Below are 15,864 nucleotides of genomic sequence, written 5' to 3'. Positions count from 1 at the left end.
AATCACTGCAGTCACTGCAGACTGGGCCAGTTAGAAAAATAAGAAGTTGCAGAATATGTTATAAAATAACCTGGGTATTGAAATCTATTTAAAAACACTGAAATTCTGGACCATGCCAACAACTATCAGATCAGAATGCACAGGGAGGACATTGAAATCCACAAACACCTGGACAGCTTCAACAGAAAAAAATGAAACCCCAAAAGTTAACAAAGATTGGCTACCAGTCCTGAAAAACACCAAAATCAAGACTCAGCACATGCAAATGAACATCACCCAGGATCAGGGGGTTTCCCAGAAGACAACAGATTACTGTTTAAATAGACACAAATTCCCCTCGCATATCCTCCCACCCTGAGGCTTTGCTATTCAATAACAGACCAACAGATTAACATGTAAATCACTTCCTCCCAACCAAGGGTCACACAGTATATATACCCCACTCACTTCCATACCACCATTCTCTGAAGTTGCCAGCCACAGATGCAGGCAAAACAACAGGGATAAATTCTTCCAGAACACAGCCACATAGCCTGAAAAACCCAAAAAAAATCATAATACATTAAATAACTAACCATTCCATTGAAAAAACAAGATGTGCCCTACCATTAGGGACAGGGAGCCAGCCTTCTCGGCAGCTGAATTTACATGTCATAAAAAGAGAGCAAATTGTTTGGTTTTTTAGTTTGTGCTAATTCTGTTTTTAGCAGCAGAGACAGGGAGAGGTATTTGTCGGATGTTCCACTTGGAGTGCCAAAATAACTAGGATCAGTTGGTACTACAACTCCTGACTTGAGGGGGCCAGCACTGATAGATGGAAAGGGACTCATGCAAATTCTGTACACAGTTCCTGGATGCCAGTTTAAAAGCTGCCTGCTTTTAAAAGCAGTGTATCAAGAGAGACAATCATAATGTTTCTCATGGAAAAATATAAGCAATAGTAGATATGTATTGTATGGAACAAGGCTTTTCAGAAATAACTGATGATACCAGAGCTTTTTACATAGGAAATATGCACACTTTGTGTCAGATGCTAAGATCATTACATTCTGTATTTAGCCTTAAAATACTATGGACCTCACTTCATGTTTTCCTGGAATAAAGTATAAGTAATAGGCAGCAAGGACCTCAATGTTTTTTCCTTGTTGTTAGCAAATGTAATGTACCATCTCACTTTCTAACCTACATCAGCTACAGTGCTGTGGCAATGACAGAAGTGAATTTATTTTTGGGTTTTGTTTTTTTAAATACATTTGAATAGATCTTCTTTAGGAAGATGCTAAAATACTTCTCCATAGACTGAATCAAGCAAGAATCAAGAATATGACAGTGATTTTATGAGGGCACATGTAAAAAAAAAAATGCAGTGCAAGTCTCTCATTAGCCGAGACATGTCCTGAACATACCGCACCTTCTGCCAACAGGTTAGTGCTTCACCAGACTTCTTGCTTCTGGCACACTTAGGAAAAGCATAGAAGACCTTCCACAGCGCTAAGTCATACTTCTCACTTCATAAATTTTCAGAAGGTATTAATCGGAGGCCTCCCAGATACAAAGTTCAGCTGCTGGTTAAGGAGTGTTCAGAGCCAAAATCCTGAGTGCTCCTGGGTTATGAAACACAAAGGATTAAAAATGGCAGGTGGAAAACACAAGAGAGCAGCTGGTTATGGCATGATAGATCATAGAAGGCTCTGTGTGTGTGTGTGTGTGTGCGTGCATGCGTGCCTGCGTGCGCTCTCTCTCTCTCTGTGTGTGTGTGTGTGTGTGTGTGTGTGAGAGAGAGAGAGAGAGAGAGAGAGAGCGCACTTTACATGTTTACATTAGGCAGTGTCAACTCTATGAATGCTATAGAAATGCAGCTTTATTCATGAGGATCAGTGATTCTTGTGAATTTTTTCCAGTTCATTTTTGAGATGAATTTATGAAATTTCTTCAAATTGTTCGAATTGAAGACAGAAGGAATTTGAGACTAGAAAAGGTCAGTGTGGGAGAAACAGAACTGAGAGATCCAACTATCCAAACCCAGAGTTCTGAATGCATAGTTCTTCAGGTTTTTGCTTTGAATTCAGGCAACCAGAATTGTAACATTCAGTTACTAGGATAGCATATGTAGTCATATAAACGTGTTCTACTTAGTTAGAGTCCCCATTAGAAATATGAAGAAATCTTGCCATTTGTAATGGGAGGTAAAATGAATAAAATTGGCCATCCCAGCATAATCAAAGACTTTCCAGCCTCATCCAGAGTTCATGTCTCAACTGAGACATAGGGTGCATCTGCACTGCAGAAATAATGTAGTTTGACACTGCTTTAACTGCTATAGCTCAATGCTATGGAATCTTGGGATTTGTAGTTTTGTGAGCTATTTACCTTTCTCTGTCAAAGAGCTCTGATATCACACTTCCAGTTATGTGCTGCCATAGAATTCCACGGCATTGAGTGGTGGCAGTTAAAGTGGTGTCAAACTGCATTATTTCTGCAGGGTAGGTGCAGCCAAAGAGTCCATTTTTTTCATTGTGGTTTCTGCAATTAATGCAAGATATAGTTTATGCAAAACTCATCTCTGTACAAAATGATTTTCCACTTCACTTTATGAGGCTAACCACAAACACAAATCAAAGCAAAATGACAGCTTCATTCATTACAAAGATGCAAGCAACCCATCCCTTTCTCCATTTTTTTTAAATTTTCCACACAGCTAAGCAACATTGTTATTACTTTTTTCATATTTATGCATTTTATCCCAAAAGTCACAATAATCAATCTTGAAAATGCACTAAGTCCTTTCTGAGACTAACTAAATGTTGATTTTTAAAAATGGGGATAGGGTTAGTTTGCCATATTTGCATTACTAGTTGCCACCCCTTTTTTCCTAACCTCAAATAGATTAGCAGGTACATGGCTGGGAGGTACAATATGTTATTTTCCATCTTGCAAGTAGCTGGATTTAGACAGAACAGCATTAGTTTGGGTTTCATCTTGATAAGAATGCAATAAAATCTGCAAATTTATTCATATTCAAAACGGTAAGAAGTTAGGCTTAAAAAAAAGAATGTGGAAGAAAGAAAAACAGAGCAATTAATCTATTTCTTGTGAGCATGATTCTGTTACTATGATATGTTATATATACTTTCTATCATCCTTTATATATAGTTTCAGACACGTAAAAAGAACTATGGCTCTAAGACCCTGGTTAATGATAAGCTGATCTTATATGGTACATCCGAAGAGACTGTTTTGAATGCCAGTGGCCCTCAGCTTTGAAGGTGAGTGCTGTAATATTTCTGATGATATTCAGAGAGTTACTTCCATATCCCAGCTAGACCCCCTACATATTTGGGATAGGGGAGCAAAAATTCCATATTTGAAAGTATACCTCCTGGACAGGATTAAACCCAAATCCTGACATTTTCTTTAAAAAAAATGAGTATAGAATGTGGCACTGCTTGTGAGTTACTTAACTTAGGTTCACTCTTATCCCTTGTGAGTAGTTTCTTTCTTGTAAAAAATGAGCCATAATCACACTGCATTAGGGGATTAATGGCAAAAAATGCTTCTTAAAAAACTTTTTAAGTATACTGAAAGGCAAGGCTGTCATTGTAGCATTTTTGAATATATTAACTTATCTGACTGAACAATGCCAAGCATTTGTGTTCTGTTTTGAAAAGCCTATCCAGCACCCCTTGATTGATTTGAGCATGATAGCGATTAGTATGTCTGTTGATTCCCCAAATTTACTTGTTTCTTTCGTTTTTTTATTAAGAGAAAAAAAGATTTTAAGCCCATTTATATTCAATATTTACCGTGTGCTCAAACTAGAATTGAGGGGGATTGTGTGCTCGCATCTGTTGGTAGGCAAGAAGAGCTGACTTTTTTTTATTGCTTAGGGTGAAATGTGTGAAATTAACAAGGAGAATAATCCACAAAGAAAGAATGTGTGACATTGATTGTCATGTGGATTTGTATGCAGCAGTGTGGGAGAGATAACTGCAAGGATTTACTATCATTATGATATGACACTATTAGAATACTGAACTGGGGAAGAAGGAGCTGTATGACTCAAAAGCTTCAGTGTAGGCTATGCAACTGAGGAAGGGACATAGCTTGGAAAGAGTGCACATGCTATGTACCAAAAGAGTCCAGGGTTCAATCCTGACATATTGAAGCAGGCCCACGAAACAACTTTGGTAGCAACCTTGGACCCTCTTACTGCTAGTCAGGCTATACCAGCTTTCCCCAGACTGAAACAAGGGGGATGTAGGCTGAAGATGGTGGGAGTTCTAGTACAACACACCTACAGTGCATCAGCCCGTAAAAGACAAGCTAAACTGTCTACTGAACTCAAGAGGAAGTTCAGTAAGAGCCCTGCTTTATTGGACCAAACACCCATCTAGCTCAGCACTTTGTTCACATAGCAGCCAACCAATGGAAAGCCTATGGGAAACCCAAAAGCAGGACTCAGGTGAAGTAGCACTCTCCCACTCATGTTCTTTAACAACTGATATACAAATGGATACCTCCTCTGATATTGAAAGATGCATACAAACACCATTAGTTGCCATCCATAGCCAAATCTTCCATAAGTTTATCTCATTTCTTTTTAAAGCTATTACATTCGGTGACTACCTTCACTACAGCTTGTGAATTCCATAATTTGACTGTGTGCTCTCCTAAATTTCCTATCATTCAGCTTTATCATGTTCTAATATTGTGTGAGAGGGAGAAAACCTTCTAATTCTAATCCAGTACTCCATTCATGGTTGCATGCACTTCTGTCATGCCTTACTTGCCTTCCCCCCCCTAATTTAAAAAGGCTCAAATGTTGAAACTTTCCCACACAGTTTGACTCACAATAAAGGCAGCCTCCTATGCTCACTGTGGTTGACAAACAGTATATGAATACATAAAATAATATCATTGCTATATCGTAACTCTGATCAATAAATGTGGGCAAGAGATATGACAACGAAAGACTCCTAAGTTGCCTTCATTCTGTGGCCCTATACAGACAGGCCAAAATAAAGCTGCTTCTGGTCACTTTGGAGGTATGCTGTTTACATGATGCATATGTCCTAAGAGTCCAGAAGCTGCATCAAAGCTGCACTCCAGTCCTTAGGACTGGATTGTGGCTTTGGTAAGGCTTCCGGGCTCTTAGTACGCATGCATTATTTAAACAGCATACCTCCAAAGTGACCTGAAGCAACTTTATTTTGGCCTGTCTGTATGGGGCCTGTGTGTTCCACAGTGCCAAGAACACTCTAAGCATTCCATGGTGCCACACATTCTGTGCGTTTCATAGTGCCAAGTTCCAGAGGCAGCACACAGCAAAGGGGGCAGTGATGGCCACTCTCAGCCTTCAATAGCACCTTTTTTTCCTACCAGAACTGGGGCTGGACATCCTGCTGGGCATGACCTCTAAGGACTTTTATCCATATGAAAAACTATTTGCATACCTTCAGTTTTCCACAAAGGAATAAATGACTGGTAGCTTCACTGCCTTCTCCCAGGTAAGTAACGGGGCCCTGGGGGGAAGGTGGGATGGAAGGGCAGAAATAATTGGTATGAGCATCATTCAGCATTCTTTTTCAAGCTTCTCCAGTGAATGTACCCACAAAAAATTTCAATGTTTCCTGAGCCTTTCATTAAATCCTCAATGCTGTTTCAGATGAGATGCTCATGCATTGTGAGAAATATGCATATTTTAATGCCAAGGAACATTCCATGCCTCTTTGCTGAAAGTTCTACTTCATCTGACATACCATGTGCAGTATTCATTGCTCTGCAACACCTTGTGATTTCCCTATCAGTGGAATGGGGAATCCACTCTGAGTTTGCTGCATCTGCATTGTAGAATTAATGCTGTTTGACACGGCTTGAAATACCATGGCTCAGTGCTATGGAATTCTGGGATGTGTAGTTTTCTTTGCTATTTAGCCTTCTCTGGTGACATAACAAACTACAAACGCCAGGAATGTAGCCATGAGGGTGATATTTTCCTTTGGAACCCTTGGAGGACTTCGATCATCACAGTGGGTATAACTACATTACACAGTTGGAACACTTTGATAGCACTTAAACTGCCATAGTTCAGTCCTATGGAATCCTGGCAGTTTTAATTTAGTAGGGTACTTTGAATTCTATGCTGCATGTTAGGGTCATGCAACAAAACTCTCTAAACAGAGAATTCTAAGAAGTTCATCAAACTACATTTCCCAGGATTCTATAGAACTGAGCCATGGCAGTTAAGGTAGTACCAGACTGCTATACTTGTGCAGTGTGGATACAGGCAATATTGGTCACTTTTCAATAAGACCATGTAGATGAAACTGCTAGAAATTATAAGAACATAAGAACCCTGCTAGATCAGACTGAAGGCCTATCTAGTTCAGGTTTTGGTTCACATGGCAGCTCAACCCTACAGTAAGCCTCCTAGTGGGGTATGTAGGCAACTATACCTTCCATCTCACGTGTGGAAATGATAAGTAGTGATACTGACCAGTAGCAATAGTAGCCCGCACATTAATGAATTTGTCTCTTAAAGCTGTCCAGGTTGAGAGCCATCACTACATCTTATGGCGATGAATTCAATAGTTTGTTTGCATGCAGTTTATCTACAACAGTGAAAACTTTTTCACAGTATCAAACACTTCAGTATAGTTTATATAGACAGAAGTTTCTGCTTGCTTACTTGTTTGCTTGCTGTGTGAAGCTTTTCTTTTCTTTTCAACTCAAATACTTGGGATGGTAATGGGGGAAAAGTGGAAAACTTTCATCTCAGACAACTGCCATAGCATTTATTATGGATAAACAGAATTAAGTTGCCATTCCTTGTTTATTTTGATTAAATATCAGAGTCAAGCTATGGAAATCTGGTGGAAAACCTATCAACATTAATCAAATCCATTCAGTGGCACTATAAATATTTACCACCTTCATACCAGAACAACAGTTGCCCATATTGCAAGGAGTTTCACTTCAGCAGCTGTAAATAAATATATAAATGGATATGAGAGTGGGCATGGATTTTTCTCAAGGAAAAAAAGGCTATAATTTTTTCATCATGCTTTCAAAAGCTCTAGTTCAAGGACATTTTCTGAAACACAAGAAAGTGAGAAACAATGACAGAAGAGAACAAAAAAGAAAACCTTACAGCAACAGTGAACAATAATTTTAAACTTGTAAATTATACCAGGTTAAAATAGAAGTCCCCAAATATGACTGATGATCAAATTGCCTTCAATAAGACACTTCAGAAATGATAACTACATTTCTTTCACATTTCTGTGAAAGAAAAAGTACATGCTATTGGGGGGGGGAAACAGCTCATACTTCTTCATACATGACATTCAGATCTCCTTCACACTACACATTTATAGCATTTTGATACGCTTCAACAGGCATAGCTTCAAGCAATGGAATCTTGGGATTTTTAGTTTGGTGAGGCATTTAGAATGCCCTGTTAACCACCTTTCTCTCTCTGGCTTTACTTCGCGAACGAAGATTTAGGAAGGACTCATCCCGCCCTTTCTACAAGCGCGTTAATGACTGAAAAGGCCAATCCGAGTTAGACAGTTGCATAAAGCACAGCAGAAAGTCTCCTTGGGTGATGTTTCCAGACTGTGGTTCTTTCTGCATTGTCGTTTCTCTTTGAGACTCGTTCGGCATGAGCTTTCAAAGAAGAATTCAGCATCGTAGATAGTGCGTCTCTATGCCTCCCGATGCGAGGCCAGGGTGGACCATTGTTGGTGATCAATTTGGCCGAGCCTGAGGTGTTGTTTCAGGGAGTCCTTGTATCTCTTCTTTGGGGTGCCCCTCTTACTCTGACCCGTGGCGAGTTCACCGTAGAATACTATTTTTGGGAGGCGATGGTCCTTCATCTTAGAAATGTGTCCTGCCCAGCGCAGCTGCGTCCTCAATACCATGGCCTCAATGCTAGTGATCCCTGCTTGTCACATAGTCAGTCCAGTGTATATTAAGAATTGTGCGTAAACAGCACTGATGAAAGCGTTCGAGGAGGCGTAGGTGTTGGCAATAGGTGACCCATGTTCTTCAGTAAACTACAAATCCCAGATTTGGTGATGCAGCCATGTTAAAGTGGTACTAAAGTTCTATGTGAAAGAAAGCTCAACGAAATATACATGTGTGCAGTCATCAAACTGGACAATCTATTCTTCAGTGGCATGTTTTTTCTGTGTGAACCTTCATAGTGAAAACCTTTGATTTGGAAGAGAGTTTGGCCCGGTACAGACAGGTGGGAAGCGCCGTTCTCGGGCCAAAATTAGGGCTCAGGAGCGCGCAGTGACCACATGCTCCTGAGCCCTAGAGTGCGATGGCAGCACCACCATAGTGGCCACCTGCCCACACGGGGGCCATCATGATGATGCAAACATGGCATAGCATCTGCATGTCAGGGCGCCGCACTTGTGTCATTGACATGCCACAGTGTGCTAATGCTTTTAGCAGGTTCTTTTTGGTGAGGAGGGAGCCCACATGGTTTGTTTGCTATGGGCTCCCTTGGGAGCAAAAACAGGTGGGCTCCAGCCTGCCCTTTTGGGGTGGTCTGTTGAAGCTCTTTGGGTCTATCTGATAGTATTCTTCATCACATACTTCTGAAGTCACATACTCATGCCATTATTTCAGCCAGAGGAAACTATGGGAATCAAGTAGATTATGTTAATTTTGTGATATATTAGACCAGATCTAGAAAGTCGTTTGCATACCCACCAGCAAAAAAGCAATTTGGCTTTTGCTGAACCACCATTGTAGATTGACATTTTGATTTAATGCAGTAGTGTACAGAAACTGTTGCAGTGAATGTCACCGTATTAACTGAAATACACAGTTAATTTCAGCAATTTTCTTCTTACTGCAAAAAAAGTTTTCAAAAACCACAAAACCCACAAAATTTTCTACATCAAAAATAATATTTTAACACAGAAATATTAATTCTTGAACATAAAATGCTGTTTTCTGCACATGAAATACTGTTTTCTATGCAAATCAGCCTATGTGCAATCCTGTTTTACAGAACAAATCTCCAATTACAGCTTTTTTTTTTTGTTTTTTGAGCAGAAAACATTTTCTATGTAGGAATCAATATTTCTGTGTTGAACTATTATTTTCCATGTGGAAAATGCTGTTTCCTGCACTGAAAATGCTGTTTTCTGTGGAAAACAACTATATGCAAATTTAAGTCCCAAACTGTGAAGATTCTCATCAGAATTCTTCTCATCAGGGTTTCTTGATACTCAAAAACCTGTTCTTCAAACATTAAAAAATTTTTTTTAAATATTCTTTCCATCCCTAGATTTCCATGACAAGAGGCACGGCATGGAGTTGTGGATCATGAGTACTGCTTTGTGCTTCAGGTTTAGTCTATTAGCCATAGTAAAAGTTGGAAATTTTCGCTAGAACAAATGAACTTGTCTGTTGTCCTCATCATTCACTTTCTTCCTATAATAATATTTTTTAAAAAATATGATAATCTTAAACCATCTATTGCACTTGTCCGCTTCTCTTTTAACTCAATCTATATCAGGGGTAGGCAACCTTTTTGAGCAGGGGGCCGGGTTGCTGTCCCTCAGACAACTGGGGGGCCAAAGCCAAAAAATAAATAATTAAATAATTTTTTTAAAAAAATTAAATAAATAAATAAACCGGGACTGATGTAGGAAAAAATTTTCAAATGGAGGACACTTTTTAAAAAATGGAGGACACACAAAAAATTTGCTGCTTTTTAAAATTGTTAAGATAAATGCATGTTTCTGAGGCTTCTATAGACAATTGCCCCACGATGCTCCCTCGCGCGAGAGGCCAAAGGCCCCAGCAGCAATCAGCGGCAGGACTGGGCTGGGGCCGGTCCCAAGGCCTCGCTGGGCCGCATCCGACCCACGGGCCGCAAGTTGCCTACCCCTGATCTATAGCATGGTATGACTTGGTTTCGTCAGCATGGGGCCTTAACTCTAAGCAGATAGAAATAAGATTGAAAGTCTATGTCTTACTTTCTTCACTGGAATGTACAGTGGGCCCTTGGTGTCTGTGGGGATTTGATTCCAAGATCCATTAATGTTCAAGTCCCATTATATACAATGGGATAGTAAAATGGTGTCCCTTATTTAAAATGGCAAAATCAATGGCACTTTGCAGACTGCCCAAAATGGGCTGTCTGCCGACGCCTCCATTTCCACCACGGGGAAGCATCAGCCTCCAAATGGCAAGGCTTCCCTATGGCCGAAAAAGAAGCCCCAAAAAGCAGCTTCTTTTTGCGGCACGCTTATGACGCCGCAGGGCGCCAATGGTGCACTTGCGGTGTCATAAGTGAGCCGCGGCGTGCGGACGCTAAGCGTCCACGATGTCAAGATGGCGGCACCCATGTAGAAAGGGTGCCACCATTTTGTACGTACTCGACACGTACTAGGGTTAGGGCATCCAGAAGGGACGCCCTTTCGTAACCCTAGTATGTGCTGAGCACGTACTTTTTGCCCATGTGGAATGGGCAATGTTAGCTTTTTGAAGTTTTTTTTAAAAAATATTTTCAAGCTCTGAGTAATTGAATCCATGAGGGCAGAATATCCACCTAAGGTGGAAAAGAGAATACATCTGAAAATTGGGAAGAAATTCCCAACAATAAGAGCTGATGGACAGCAGAATACATTGCCTTGGAGTGTGGTGAATTCTCTTTCTTTGGAGGTTTTTAAACAGAGGCTGGATAGCTATCTGTTGAGAGTGTTTTGATTGTTTTTCTGCATGGCAGGTGGTTGGACTGGATGGCCATTGTGGTCTCTTCCAACTCTATGTTTCTGTTATGCTATTATTTCTATGAGAATCCATGATATGGAGGGCCAACTGTCCATCAAAGTAACATGTACACAGGACTTAATGTACTTTTAGATTCAGTGCCATCCTAGCCTATTGCTTGTCAGAGGAAACAAAAACTCATCGCCCTGAACCAAATCAAGGTGCAGCGTGTGCAAAGCTAGACAAATTATTTTGGCATACAAGAATGAAATTCTCACAAACTTCTCTTTTTATCTCTGGCAGTAAAAATACAGCAACAAATGAAATAATTAACACTATGCTGACTTTTCATGACATGCAAATCAGATGTCTGAGATGTCATCTTTGCTATACCTAATGGAAGAGCTGGTCCTAACCTATTGCTTTTCCAGTTTGCCCACTTTTAAAGACCGAATGAGGAAAATAATAGCCATCCCATTGCTAGACCCAATTAGAGTAGATCTCCTGAATCAGCAAAATGTACCTACATGTTGATTCAACAGCCAACAATTAATTTAATTGATCTGCTCTAGTTAGCACTAACCACTATGGTTCAATCCCATATTTTAGCAATAAATTTTGTGTATCAGAAAAGCGTCCCGCATATTCTGGATTTAAGCAGTCTGAAAATAGGAAAACAGATCTATAGGGATTTATATATCTGCTATCATTATTCAGTCTAGGTTCACTTGAGGTAAATGTTGGCAACTTGGATAGATATTTGTGAGCAATGGAATATCTGGGAAATCATTTTGGAAAACTGGACAGAGTTTCTGGTTTAAGCCAATCAATAATTTTGGTCAGCAATTGTTAGAGTTATAACACACCACAGAAATTACTTTAAAGTCATTGGGCACAGCATGAACGTCTAATTTGGTGGTATGGAGCAAGCTAACTCTTCCTTCTACTTAAGTGTGAATTAAAGCAGGGATCCTAAAACCCAGGCATTCCTTTCCTGAAGCTGGCTTAGCTAGCTTAAAAGGTACTTTTCCTACCAACATTATAAAAAATGTTGGCCAGCCCTGAAAAAGAACACTGTGATGTTCCAGTTACATTTCCAAGAATGATGTTAATCTGCATGACTAGCTGTGTAGTGAGAGTCTAGGCACAAATCCATCTCCAAAATTGTCTCCAACTCTCCACTCTTTGTAGTAGAGGGTCCATCACACAGTGGCCATACATATGTTTTCCATACATAAGGCTCCAAGTTCAAACCCCAATTACTCAAATTGAGGAGACATTTAAAAAAACACAACCCTTCAGTACCAAGATGGTGGGGGAGACCTTTGTGTGAGACCTTTTGTGTGAGAGTCACAATCAGAGTTGACTAGATTAGCTGGACTAAGCTTGATGCAGCTTCATGAGCACTAAACATGCTTCTTTACTGTCATGGACAGTGGCATAAAGGTTGAAATTTTAAAGTGCAAGCAATCATTATGACAGTCTATATAGACATACCTGCAAAGACAGCCCAGGCTCAACACTGTGTTGCTCTGTATCAACAAATGAGTTCTAGCAGTTTTCATATCCTTTTGGAACATGTCTGTTGTAAAGTTAATGCGTTTTAATTGCCCACTGAAGATTAAGCTGCCCCAAAGCACGTTATATTACAACAGAGACAACTCATAAGAAGAGATGGTTGCTGAGAAAATTTATTTGCTACCAAGTTATTATGAAGTTAAATTTAGGGAAAATAACAAGCCTGAAAGGATGCACTTGTCTTTGCTAAACAAATAAGTTTATTGCATGGGACTTGGAGAATGGGAACGGAGTGGAACGGAAGGGAATGGGAAGGGAATGAAACAGGGAAATGTATGTTATCACATGGGAGAATGCTGCCAATGCAGCCAGGAGTCTCCAAACAGTTCCCCATCCATCCCAAAGCAGCCAATTTGGAAGGACGATTCATGGAATAACATAGTTTTTCCCTTGTTCCATTCCCTTCCCATTCTCCAAGTCCCATGCGATAAACCTAAAAATGTTCCAATACTCTGACTCTGTAGTCCTGGCTCGAGTACATCACTAGATAAGGATTCCTATTATGTAGTTGTGATGGAGTCACTGGGCAGACTTGGTTTGCTGATAGCTGCAGGGAAAGGAGTACATATAAAAGGTTGAGTTTAGGGAGTAGAAGAGAGTTGAAAGGAGTTCAAGTGGTTTTGTTGATGGAAGGTTCAAATTCAGAGGAGGTTCTTGAGTGAGAGCTCTTGGGAGAGGGTCAGATAGGGAATTTGACTGAGGCCAGAGGAAGTCAGAAAGGTATTCTGACAAGCCAGTAGAAAAACTGGAGAAAGAGACAAATGGCCTCAATACAGTCAGAGGAGGATACTGACTGGAAGAGAAAGTGTACTGGAGATTGTCGAGTGGAAACTGTGAAATACCTGCAACTGTTATATTAACGTAACCGTACCACATTTGAAGTATTCTACCTAAGCTACATTCTTGCTAAATGTTATTTGATAAAGTTAATGTTTATTTGTTGTAGCAGAAGCTTCTGCCTGAGTGAATTCTAGACCATAAAGGCACAGACAAACACACTACCTAAGATATTAAACTTATAAGAGGAAGACACTTGGAACTCTAGTCCTGATACATTTAGGGAAAGTATGTAATGGATGGATGCTGGGCAGGTGTCAATGACGAGGGGCTTTCTATAAGTGAGAATGTTGATAAAATCAGAATGTTCTCTAATGTACTGCTCAGAAGTGCTGGACACAAGTAATGACAAGCACATTATCTTGGCAAGGATTTATTCACCTGTTAGGACCTTAATTCATTGTAGGCAGACATATATTTTATTTAACATTCATATTACCAAGAGCCATAAATAAAAAAGGAGGCTAAAATGGTCTTATGTGGCATGCAGTGGCCAGAAAATTAAATTAAAACTTTTTATCTTCCATTATCTGATCCCCATTATGTTTAGCTATCATATGTCTGTAAACAATGCATGAACTGATACTGCAGCCTGAGTTAAAGACAGTGGTTTGAACCAACACACAAGGGTACCATTAAAAATACACAATGATGGTTAGCTAAGTTTTTGGAAACTCTGGATGATGGTTGTTCTGGATCATGTAGCTCTGGATGATATTTGTTCATAATTTTACTGACTGACTGAGAACTTGTATTTCCCCATAATGTCTTTACTCACTATTTCCATATTTCCACCTGGGATGCAGTGAGGTAGACTTCACTACATGAGCTGAAAACACATAATACAATAACCTTGCTGAAACTAAACAAATCTGCTCAATTCCTTGAGAAGATATCATGAATTGTTATGAATTCTATATCAGAAGGAAGACTGGATATATATAGAAAAATAATTGAACTACTGATAATAATTTGGGGGTAGGCAAATGTCTTCAGACATCACAAAATTCTTTACCAATGGCTATGCTGACGAGGGTTGATAGGAGTTGTCATACAACAACAACTGGAAAGCTGCACTTAACCCAAAGGCAAACAGCACCTTTGTAGATATAAATACAATTTGGTGAAATCATCAACAGACACCATATCAAAAACATAAGAAGAGCAAGGCCCAACCAGCTCATCCTGCTGTTCACAAAGTGCAACCAGTGACCTATGGAAGCTCACCAGCAGGACATGGGTGCAACAGCATCTCCCACAAGTGATCCATAAACTGATTTACAGAAGGCTTTGCTACTTGAGCCCTGATCTCACCACAATCTTACTTACCAATGAAAATTGAATTATAGCTGTGTGTATCTTGCACATTACAACACATCTTCACAATCGTGTGACTGCCACTGTATTGGTCTCTTTCTGGTAATCTTTTTAAGCCCACCCACCCCATGCTCTATGCCCTACCCAGCATGTCTTACAGGTTTTGTTTTTATTTATTTTTGTTTTCACTTTTTTGAACAATTCAGAGCTCTGCTACTGTAATTTAAGATTTTTTAAAAACAAAGAAAGAAAGAAAAGAAATAGGAGAAAAATTAAAGGATCAGGCTGCTTGGGAATACCGACAGGAAGGGGGATGGAAGAGAGGAGGAGACACTAACACCATGTGACTGCCAATAATGCAACTGCCCCAGAAGCAACATTTTTCACCTGGAGACTAGTGTAATTGTGAACTCATTGACAGGTGTCTCCTGTCAGTGAAAGGGACAGCTTAACTGCACTTGGGGGATACAATAGTGACAGGTTGGAGGCAATGTTATATGATAGATATCACCAAAGCTGCTTTCTTCTGGGCCTAATCATGATACGTTCACCTTAAAGCTTCTACAAGTTGGAAATGACCTGAAGGCACATAACAAAAACAACAAAAACAACATTTTTCTTTAAAAGCTGCCATAATCTCTACGCTGCCTCTAGCACTGGAATGAATATATGTATGCAGTGCCTAGGAATGACTGAAATCCTCATCTTCAGTGAATATATGTAATTTATATTTCAAGTGCTGTGTCAATTGAGTCCATCTATAAAATTTAAGAATCAATAGTTATGATTTATTTTAGCTCTGTTATCCTAATTATGTTTGTTATTGCAGTATAACTTTGAGGAGGCCATAGATAAGAGGATTCTTTTAAAAACCAAGTAAAAGCCAACACTAGTTAAGGACTAATTCCCCTTAGGGTTGACTGGAGGGGCTGCTCTCTCCTGTAGAATTGTAGAGTTGGAAGAGACCACAAGGGCCATCCAGTCCAACCCCAGCCATGAAGGAAATCTCAATCAAAGCATACCTGACAGATGGCCATCCACCCTCTGTTTAAAGACCTCCAAGGAAGGAGACCCCATCACACTCTGAGGGAGTGTGTTCCACTGTCAAATAGTCCTTACTGTCAAGAAGTTCCTTCTAATGTTGAGGTGGAATCCCTGTTCCTGGAGCTTGCATCCATTGTTCTGTTTTCTAGTCTTTGGAGCAGCAGAAAACAAGCTTGCTCCATCCTCAATATGACACCCTTTCAAACAGGACTGTGAGCTTCCCATTCAAAAATTGCCTATTAAACACCCAGATAAAAGACCCCTGTTGGCCTGGCTTGTTCCTCAAACTCTGTGATTGAGTTAAGATAATGGTGTATTTCTATATAGAGAGGTCCTGGCTGCTAGCTCCTT

Source organism: Sceloporus occidentalis, unplaced genomic scaffold (genome assembly GCF_023333645.1).
Source record: "Sceloporus occidentalis isolate IW3139 unplaced genomic scaffold, rSceOcc1.0.p SCAF_1, whole genome shotgun sequence".
Taxonomy (NCBI): Eukaryota; Metazoa; Chordata; class Lepidosauria; order Squamata; family Phrynosomatidae; genus Sceloporus; species Sceloporus occidentalis.
This window is presented reverse-complemented; position numbering follows the sequence as displayed.